This window comes from Mastomys coucha, unplaced genomic scaffold (genome assembly GCF_008632895.1).
Source record: "Mastomys coucha isolate ucsf_1 unplaced genomic scaffold, UCSF_Mcou_1 pScaffold15, whole genome shotgun sequence".
Lineage (NCBI taxonomy): Eukaryota > Metazoa > Chordata > Mammalia > Rodentia > Muridae > Mastomys > Mastomys coucha.
In genome coordinates, this window is record NW_022196897.1 from 158,511,084 (window position 1) to 158,521,819 (window position 10,736).

At 46.0% G+C, this 10,736-nt stretch overlaps 1 long non-coding RNA gene across 1 annotated transcript in view; it reads right to left on the reverse strand.

The window, feature by feature from the left end:
• Positions 1-3,494: 3,494 nt before the first annotated feature.
• LOC116092565 overlaps positions 3,495-10,736 on the reverse strand; it is a 7,904-nt gene continuing 662 nt past the window's right edge. The window contains exons 2-5 of the long non-coding RNA XR_004119334.1: positions 10,440-10,538; positions 8,487-8,591; positions 4,838-4,930; positions 3,495-3,683 (exon numbers count right to left, since the gene is read on the reverse strand). This is a non-coding gene — a long non-coding RNA (uncharacterized LOC116092565). The remainder of the gene's footprint in view (positions 3,684-4,837; positions 4,931-8,486; positions 8,592-10,439; positions 10,539-10,736) is intronic.

Sequence of the window (10,736 nt, forward strand, 5' to 3'; positions counted from 1 at the left end):
AGCCAACTCTGTCCCTCCAGTGTTGTGGGCAGAGCATAAAACTGACTTCACAACCCGTAGTCCACCTCCTCCAGGAAGCCTCCCCTAGCCAACTGAAGCCTTGCAAAAGAGCCTCCTTTGACATTCTCGGGGCTAAAGTGGTGAAGACGGCCTAGTGAAGATCTCTCTCTTGTCCATGTCCTCTAACCTCAATGGAGATGCTAGCCTCTAAGGTTCATGTCTGGCGAATGCTGTGTCCATCCCAGCACATCCCTGCCGTCAGTCATATTGAGAACTCAGTAAGAGGAGCTGGTAACCTCCCCCCTCCCCAACCCCCAATCAATTTTCTCAGACTACAGCCCAGGAACTCCCAAATCAGGTGAACCGCAGGGAAGCCAGGTCCCTCTGAGCCCACAGAGCTTTTGGAAAGCAGGTTAGGCTAAAAGGTCAACATGGTTTCAAATGACACTTTCCGACTGGTAGATGAAAACAAACAGTGGGACCCCACAGTTTCGGCACACAAACTTAAACTGGATAGAGTCCCTGCACTGTGATGATGGAGGGACCTTAGCACTGACTGGTCTCGTGAAGCCTTCGCTGGCCGCGAGGGAGAACTGGCACCACCTTGTGGCCAGATCCGGAACTGATTGAAATAATTCCCTGTGCATGTGGGATTCCCAGTGTTTCTTTCTGCCAGGAATTAGGAGTCTCCCTAAAGCTGGCATGCACCCCACCAGTGTGGTCCAGGAAAAGGAGCCAAGAGAATTTCTGTAACGTGGGGTTCTCCCTCTGCCTCCCACTTCCCAGACTGGAGTACCTTGAGACGGGACCTTTTCCACTAGGCAGGCACACCTACTCCTTTCCCACCTCCCCTAAAAATAAATAAATAAATAAATTAATAAATAAATAAATAAATAAATAAAATGGAAATAAAAAAATCCATTTAGTCAGCCTTTTTTGAGAACCCTGGCACTGTGAGGCTCAGGGGAACGTCTCAGGGCGATCTCATTGTATGAAATATTTGAAATTGTATAATAGTCATGAAGTTGTTTTTAATAATCAAAACAAAACACTTTTGAAAACTAAAGGGAAAGAAAGTACAGTAATTTCTACTTCCTCACTCATAGGGGAGAGATTCAAAAGCATAGGTCTTCTTTAATGGGGGGTGGGGGTGCTCTCACATGTGTATGCACGAATGTACTTGCACACAGAGACCAGAAGGGGGCGCCAGAGCCACTGGAACTAGAGTTGCACATGGTCGCGAGCTGCCTGTTATAGGTTGACATGGTTCCAGTCCTCTGGAAGAGCACTGAGACATTTCTCTAGCACCCTCCCCACAGACAGGTCTCTAACCAGTGCAGCCACGGTTCTCCTGACCACGGCACACCATGCTAAGGGATGCTTAAGATCTACTCATTCCTCCCTCTACCTCTGATTTCTCTCTCCTTCAAATGCTGTAACTCCTTGAGTTCCCCGGTGGGCAGAGAAACGAAACTTCAACAGTGGACCCTAAGAGCAGGCCTACCCCACCCGTTACTCCCACCCAACTGATTAAGACTAAAGCGATGGAGACAGCCACACAAACTGCTCAGGTCAGGTTCTCAGAGCTGCTGGGCCGACTCTCCACCCACACCAGCCTCTTGCCCTTGGCTGGCCTCTGGCACAGATCAGCACCTGCTTCCTGCTATACTTTGATTTATGCTGTTGTGATAAAACACCCTGTCAGAAAGCAATTTAGGAGAGAAACTGTTTATTTGTCTTATAATTCCAGGTCACAGTCCATCACAGGCCAAGTCAGGATAGGAGCCTGAGGCAGCAGAGAGGCAAGAAATGCACACGTACTTAAACTCGGCTCGCTTTCTCTACTCTTATGCAGTCCAAGACCCCAAACCCAGGATGATGCTACCCACAATGGACTGAAATCTTCCCATATCAACTAAGATAATCAAGATGACCCCTACAGACACGCAGCCAGGCCAATCTGGTCTAGACGATCCCTCAATGACTCTTCCCATGTGGTTCTATGTGTGCCAGCTTGATGATTAACACTAACCACTACACTCCCTAGGACTCAGAGTCCCCACACACCTCCAAGAGATGTGCACATTCATAGAATAAAGAGCTGCCTGGGTACAGAATGGAATAGTCTACAACAGTCCAAAGAAATTGTAGCTGTGCCCGCCTCATAAATATAATAGTGAGAGAAGGAAGCAGACGTGGGTGAGCATGCTCAGTGTGCATAGAGAAACAGACAAATGGCTGGGACATGACTCACTGTGTAAGGTCCTGGGTTCAATCTCCAGCACGTTAGGATAACAAAGACAGGTTAGGCTTGTCTGCAGAGAGAAAGCAGGACTCAGAAGAACTAGGGAAGAACTGGTCAAATTCTGGTTACTGACATTGGAGTCTGGATCCCAAGCGCCTACATAAACACCCAGCTGCAGTGGTGGCCCAGCTGCCAGCCGGCACACAAGAAGCAGAGCTAAGGACGCCCAGAGCAAGCTGGCTGGCAGGATCATCAGAGCTGGGATCAAGGGAAAGACCTGTTTCAGTGATTATGGTGGAGAGTGGCGGAGGAAAATACTTGATATCAACCTCTGACCTCCACAAGCATTTGAGCATGCCCACACACACACATATGCATACATACGTACACACATGTATACATATATATACACACATGTGTATACACACATATGTATACATACATGCATACACACATACATATACACACATACACATGCTTACACATGTGCATACACACATATACATGTGTATACATATACACACATGTGCATACACGCATGTATACACACATATACACATGCATACACATATGTATGCACTCATATCCACACATGTGTATATACACATATGTATACATGCATGCATACATATATACACATGTGCATACACACATACACATGTATATGTACACGCATGTATATATACACATACATACATACATACACATGCATGCATACACACATACAAACACACATACCCACATGTATACATAGAGCACATGCATATACACACACACATACATACACACAGATGCATATACACACATGTATGCACACACACACACATGCTTGCACACACCCACAGAGATCCAGTTAGTAACTTTTGTTTTTTACGTATTACTGTTAAAACATGAAAAGCCGCACCCCTGTGGGTTGAATTAAAAGAGCAAAAATCAGGTACCTTGACACCTACAGTCTTACCAGCAAGCTGTGCGTGTTTGGTACGGATGGGCTTTGCACCAGGGGCAACAGCTCACTATCCAAAGGCTAAGGAGCTCCCCTCCGTGCACAGCACTGCTAAGACCCAAAATGAAAGACAGGAGCTGGAGAAATGGCTCAGTGGCAAAGGGCTTGCCACCAAGTCTGCCGGCCTGAGTTCAATGCCTTGGACACGCGTGGGGAAAGGCGAGAACACTCTCACAAGTTGTCCTCTGACCTCCCCATGAACATCAGAGCGTGCTGGCACACACAACACAAAAGAAGAAAATCTAGGGTTTGTAGGGCTTTATTTTTAAGTAATATTCCAATGGAAGGCACGTTTCCGGGTCCTTAAAGGAGTCAAAGTGGGGCACACTGCCACTGACTTAATTCAATCCAAACAAGAAAAATATTTAGGCGTAAGAGAGATCAGCAAGTTTGCGGGATGACGTCATCTCCTGGTCCTTTTATGCCAGCAACCTGGAAGGAAGGCCAGGTGGCCACTTGAGAAATTAACCACAGGCTTGTGTTTTTTCATTAGGCTTGTTCTCTGGTCTCTGAGCAGGGCAACAGTGCCACCTAGTGGACTTTGTAGAGGACCTCTAGCTGCAAAAATACTAGCAAAAATGTGTGTGTGTGTGTGTGTGTGTGTGTGTGTGTGTGTGTGTGTCTGTATCTGTGTGTGCGTGTATCTGTGTGTCTGTGTCTGTGTGTGTCTGTGTGTGTGTATGTGTGTGTGAGTGTGTGTGTGTATGTGTATGTGTATGTGAATGGGTGTGTGTGTGTGTCTGTGTGTGTATGTGTGTGTGTGTGTCTGTATCTGTGTGTGCGTGTATCTGTGTACCTGTGTGTGTCTGTGTGTGTATGTGTATGTGAGTGTGAGTGTGAGTGTGTGTATGTATGTGTGTGTGAATGGGTGTGTGTGTGCGCGCGCATGTGTGTGAGTGTGCGTGTGTATATGTGTGTCTGTGTGGGTATGTGTGTGTGAATGGGTGTGTGTGTGCATGTGTCTATGTGTGTATGTGTGTGTGAATGAGTGTGTGTGCGCGTGTGCGTGTCTGTGTCTGTGTGTCTTTGTGCGTGTGGATAAGTGTGTGTGTGTCTGTATCTGTGTGTGAGTGTATCTGTGTGTCTGTGTATGTGTGTGTCTGTGTGTGCCTGTGTGTGTATGTGAATGAGTGTATGTCTGTGTGTGTGTCTGTGTGTGTGTGCATGTGCGTTGTGTGTGTGTGTGTGTGTCTGTGTGTGCCTGTGTGTGTATGTGAATGAGTGTGTGTCTGTGTGTGTGTCTGTGTGTGTGCATGTGCGTTGTGTGTGTGTGTGTGTGCCTGTGTGTGTATGTGAATGAGTGTGTGTCTGTATGTGTGTCTGTGTGTGTGTGCATGTGCGTTGTGTGTGTGTGTGTGTGTGTGCGTGTGTGTGTTGCATTGGTTGGTTGTTATGTTGAGACAGGCTCTCACTATGTACCCCAGGCTGGACTATAACTCCCTATATAGACCAGGGATGGGTTAAGAAAGAAATACTAAGCATTAGGTCACTGGTGCTCCTCCTCCAGAAGCCAAGGGCTCTTTCTCCGTGGGAAGACAGATGCCCGGTGCAGACAGTCAAAAGGGCCCAACAGAAGCTGATCTTACCAGGCCTGTGAGAAGATCCTTCTCATCCAGAACGTTGACAGATCAGAACCTGACCGCGATCAGGGCACTTGCTGGGGTGTCTTGGAGCTGGCACTGTAAAGGAGAGAAGAGCACACATTCTGCTGCCAAAGCCAGGAAGAAGAGGCTGGGCCAGGTGTGAGGGCCCACCCCCGGGGAGGGTTAGTAAAGAGTCTGTATGAGGCTGTCAATCAAGTTTCCCAGCCCTCCTCTCCAAGCAAGAGGCAGATGAGTGACAACAAGCACAGCCAATCAAATCAGACTTTACCTCTCCTAGCTCAGCCAGACCGAGACTGGAAACAGTCAGAGACCATGATCAGATACGCCAGTGTCCTGGTTAGATTTCTGTAATAAAGTACTAACTAAAACCAGCTTGAGGAATTAAAGGGTTTACTTGGCTCACAGGTCATGTTTCATCATACGCAGAAGCCAAGGCAGGGACCTGGAGGTATCAACTGAAGCAGAGACCATGGAGGGCGCTGCTTACTGGCATTCTCTCAATGGTCATCATCTTTCCAGATGACTCCAAATGACGCTGAGTTGACGAACAAAGCAAAGCTTAACTGGGACAGCTGTCACACTGACACCTGCATCGGCATCTGGTACTCGGAGGCCCAGAGCTGGCTGAGCCCATCCTGCCCTTCAGTGCTTCCCTGTAGCCTGGAAACACCTTGTAATCTGCCCCACCCCGACCCCCAGCTGTTACTGTCCAGCAGCAGCGTTAAAACAGTGGGTTACCTGGAAATATGGAGTTAGAAAGAAGAGCAGCAGCAAGTGAGAGTAAGAGAAAAGACAGAGTGGCCACAGTTATACTTACCCACGAGGAAGGTACCTTAAAACATTAGACAGGAGCCTTTAATACTCAGCCATCTTGAACCTTTTTTATAATTCCTTTGTTCCCCCCAACAGGTATAATACTTGAGGCAAAACCACTGCCCCCAAGTACGTCAGCATGTCAGTCCAATCAGCAACTTCCTTTTTTCTCTGCGGAGGTGGAGCTTCCGAATGTAACTGGAACCAGGTTGGAGGCGTGGCAAATAGCAGGAGGTGTGCAGAGAGGTGTGGCTATGAGAGGCAGGCCTCAAACCAGGAGGGTAACAATTCCTCCCTTTATATTAGAAAACAGACAAAGAGTTCTTTTAGTTGTAAACAAAAGTAGGATAAAGGCCATGGAGCTCGGCACATATTCTGTATGGGAAACATCATGGTGCTTTAGCTAGAGAGCTCTGTATACCTCTCTGGTTCTATCGTCTCAGACTATATGACACAGCCTCGGCATGTGTCTCTGTCTAGGTTGACATCACCACCAGAGAGACAGACACTTCTCTACACCATCCATCTATACAAAATGCCAAGATATGTCTTTAACACTTGCAGAGTCCGGGAGTTGCCACAGTCTCTCTGTAGTCTATCTTCTGTGAAGTCCATGTGAAGCAGCACTGGTGTGCTGATGAGCAGCTGGCATAGACATCTTCATCTGGGTGCCCCATCCAAGTACTAACCAGGCCTGACCCTGCTTAGTTTCTGAGATCAGACGAGATCAGGCGCATTCAGGGTGGTATGGCCATAGACATCTTAGCTGAGTTCTGGAGTAGTAGCTCCCCAGGTAGGAGCCTTTTCAATGGCTTTGCCTTCAATAGGCCTTTAGTTCAATTGTCAATACGTAACTTTCATGTTAGAAGCTCCGAAATTGAGCTTAGAAAAGAGCTCTGGGAGTGAGCCTGTTTTTTAAGTAAGGAGGGCTCCGGGAGTGAGCCTGTTTGATATAAAAAACTTAAAAGATAAAAATAACAATAACTAGAAGATGTCTCAGGCACTTGGTCGCAAATTAGCAACGCTTAGGCCCAAGGTTTGGCCTCTAGGTAAAAAATGTTCAGCCGATAGACTCGGCACAAAAACATGTTTATAAAAGGATATGGCATCTGAATCCCCTTGGCAAATAAGGATATAAGGCCGCCATTGTGTATCAACATCAAAGGAGCCCCTTCCCCAGGTCAAGGTGGGGTTAAGAATAACAATGTGTCAAAAAGTGGAGTGACACGCCATTTCATAATGGATTTTTTAAAGCCAGTGAAAGGCAACATGTCTTTAAACATGAGCAAAAACAAAGCATGCCTTAAAAGATGCAAAAAAATGAAAATGAAAATGAAATATTATTTGACATAATCAAAAAGGTAAAACATGTCTCTTAATATGAGCGAAAAACTAGAGCAAAGCCTCTCTCAGGGAGGAGTGCATATCCTCCTTCTTTTAAAATTCAAATAAAAAATTGATAAACTGTTAGTTCTAAAAGGAACATTAAATATATTTAAAAAAAGAATATAGTCAAAAAACCAATTAATAAATTATTTATGTATAAGTAATCATAACTTAGGAGTCTGAGAAGAAATAGTCACATGTGTATATATAAATATTGATTTAGAGATCAAAATCATATTTTAAAATTGACCAGAAATGATAAGTAATAAAGAACTTAGATATGTATAAGTATCTATATATTAATAAAAAAAGATAAGGCTAAATTTTGATAATATGTGTAGAAACGTGTGGACTCCTTCCCCCTTTGCTTGGGAGCGATTTGGTTTCTGTAAAGCAGCCCCAGACAGGCTGCAAGCTGGAGCTGGACACCTGCGGTGAGGAACTCTGACTGCAGCCCTTAGATCAAAGGCTGACAGGTCTCATGACTCTGTTAAAAGCTTGCCGGATCTTCCTTTCAAGATCCTCCTCCGGTCTGGTGGTTATGGATTTTTCCCATGTTTATGTTAGATGGGCGGGTTTCGATTTCCCCTGGGTCTCATTCCTGAGTGTGAGTATTTAAACTGAGTGATCCAGTAAACACACACATCTCCATGCAGCTACCTGGTGTCTGTGTCTTTCTTTCTCTCTTATCCGCTTGTGTTCACAGGTACCCAATAATCTCCAGTCCAAGAAGCACCCAACGGAGCGGAGGTCCGACGGCTGGACCTCCTACAGAAACTGGGAGAAATTATGAAAATAGAACATGTGACTTAGGGCTGCTGAGATGGCTCAGCAGTTAAGAGCACTGACTGCTCTTGCAGAGGTCTCGAGTTCGGATCTCAGCAACCACATGGTGGCTCACAACAACCCACAGTGGTACAAGATGTCTTACTCTGGCGCGTCTGAATATATACTCAGTGGATTATACTGGAGCAAGCAGAATCAGCAAAAACCTTTTGATATTAATTTTAGCAAATATACACAATAGCTTATGGCCATCTGTACAATCACAGTGTATTAACACACATAAAATCAAATAAAACATGTGACTTGACTATAAGTTACTATAGAGAAAAATCAATTTTTGTCTAAAATTCCAATTAAGTAATAAGCCAAATATCTACTAGTATATTGTAATAACCAACTTAAATGTTGGTAAAAGAAATGGATGTCTTTAGGTTACGTGAAAGAAAGAATGTTTCAAAACATTCCCTCGTTTTAACGTTGCTGCTGGACAGTAACACCCAGCACAATCCTTTCATGCATAGGATATTCAAGACTGGTTCCTCTGCACTGTGGTCCCACCGCCAACCCCCTTCCTGATTCGGTGTCCTACTTTCATTTCTGTCCATGTAACAAAAGGTCATTAGCTGGGGGTGGGGGAGTGACTCACCTCACAGTTCCAGGAGAAGCTAGCATCCACAGTCAGGAGCAGGAGATGCACAGAAGCTTGGATGTGTGCGATATCTGCTCGTGTGCTTTCTTTGTTCCCATGCCGCTAGCGTAAGGAATGGCACCACCCACAGTGAGCTGGAGCTTCCCATATCAATTAGCAATCAAGACAGTCAACCACCAGACATGCCCACAGGCCAGCTTAATCCTCACTGAGATGCTTCCCAAGTGATGTTAAGCCAACAGTTAAAACTAACCAATCAGCTGCATTCCTGAAAAGAGCAGGCAATGGTTTCAAGTGGAAACACTTAAGGTGCTGGGCCTATCAGGAGCACTAGTGAACATTGCCAATGCCTGTATGTCATCTAGACCAGCAACGGCCCAAATCAACACAGGCTCTGATGTCAGGAGGCTACTACCTACACACTCAGCCCAGGAGTCCCCAGGCTTTTCTGGTGGCTGGACTGGCCAGTTAAAATACAGTATGTGGCTTTAAAAGTGCTTTTGACAGAAATGTTTTCTCTCTCTCTCTCTCTCTCTCTCTCTCTCTCTCTCTCTCTCTCTCTCTCTGTCTCTCTCTCTCTCTCTCTCACACACACACACACACACACACACACACATACACACACACACACCACACTGGTGGCCTGTTACTTTTGCTCATGCATGCCCATTGAAAGCCCTTAAACTCCTAGACTTAACCAAATACTCTGTAGGCTGAGGGAGGAGGATCACCCGAATTTGGGACCAGCCTGGGCTATGTCACTAGCTCTAGTTGGGGTTGTAAAGTGAAACCTCCTCTCAAAGCAAAACAAACACTCACAACACAGTCTTTAACACTCACAACTCAGACTTTAAATATCATCTCACGATTTTCCCCTCTACGGAGGCTTAAATCAAATGCCTATTCAGATCAGGTGTTTTATTCATCTGATAACAGATTTTGTACATCAAACACATAGAGAAAATGCTTTTCCTCCCTGAGGAAAAAATATTCTTCCCTTCATGGCTTTGTACAACGAATGTATGCCATCCTAAATTAGATGGCATCCTAAGATTTGTTTCCATCTTTTTATGGGGATGAAGATATAATAAAATGAAATAAACCCCTAGTGTTACAGTAAATAATAACTGGCAATACTTGCCTTGCCAAGGACCCCCGAGCACCCAGAGGTCAGTCTGGACATGAGTATATATTGTTACTCACAAAATTAAGTGCCCAAAATCTCTCTGACAGAAATCTGATGTTTTGGTTTTTTTTTATGATTCTAATTTCTTTAACTTTATTGATTCTTTGTGAATTTCACATCGTGCACCCAGTCCCACTCATCTCCCCTTGGACCCGCCCTTCACTTCCAACAGAGAAAAATAATGTCATTGTGGAAGCTGTAGTGTGTCGCAGGGTATGTCTACAGCACACCCTTTTGTCCACATTTCTTTCCTTGCTAGTGTTCATTGCACTGACCCGTTGATCTGGTACAAGGCCTGTGGCTTCTGCTACTCTATCAGTACTAGAGCCTCACTGGGACTCCTCCCAGATATCGCGTGTCATGGAGATCCTGAAGTTCTGGATCTGTCGGATCCCTTCATGTACTCCAGCAGTTCATCAATGAGGTAGATATTGGGGTGGCTCTGGGTCTGAGAGGCATCTGAGCTGGTCAGTCCGATGGCTCTCCTGTTCTTCTGCCCTCACCAGCTCACCAGCAACCCCACACACACAACCAGGACCAGCTCTACCCTGCGTCCCAGGCTAGGCGCAGGGCCCACTCTCCCCAGTGCTCCAGCAGGTGAGGGGCAGGGCCTGCTCTGCCTCTCTGGTAACCTCAGGGCCAGCTCTCCTGCCCCCTGTAGGTGGCAAGGGGCATCTCTCCCTTGCCCATGTCACCTCAGGCAGATAAGTGGTGGGGCCAGCTCTGCATGCCCATGCCCTCAGAGACAGCTCCCCAGCACCCACCTCCAGGATCTATTGCGCTGCTCAGGTGAGGGGCAAGGATCTGCTTTCTCAAGTGCTGCAGGAGAAATCTGGCTCTTCTGTAAATGTGTTTGATGTTTCCTGTGTTGGCAAACAATTGCAAGCTTAATTTTTGACTCAGTACAGGTTCGTGCTTCACAGTTCCTGTACGGGAGCTTTATCCTGCCCTGGGACCCGGATCTGCAGTCTCCCTGGTCCTGACTGCTGGCCACTACTCTCTGGGAATGTTTGTGTAAATTAGGGAAAACTACCTTTTCTGGACACATCCATTCTCCATCC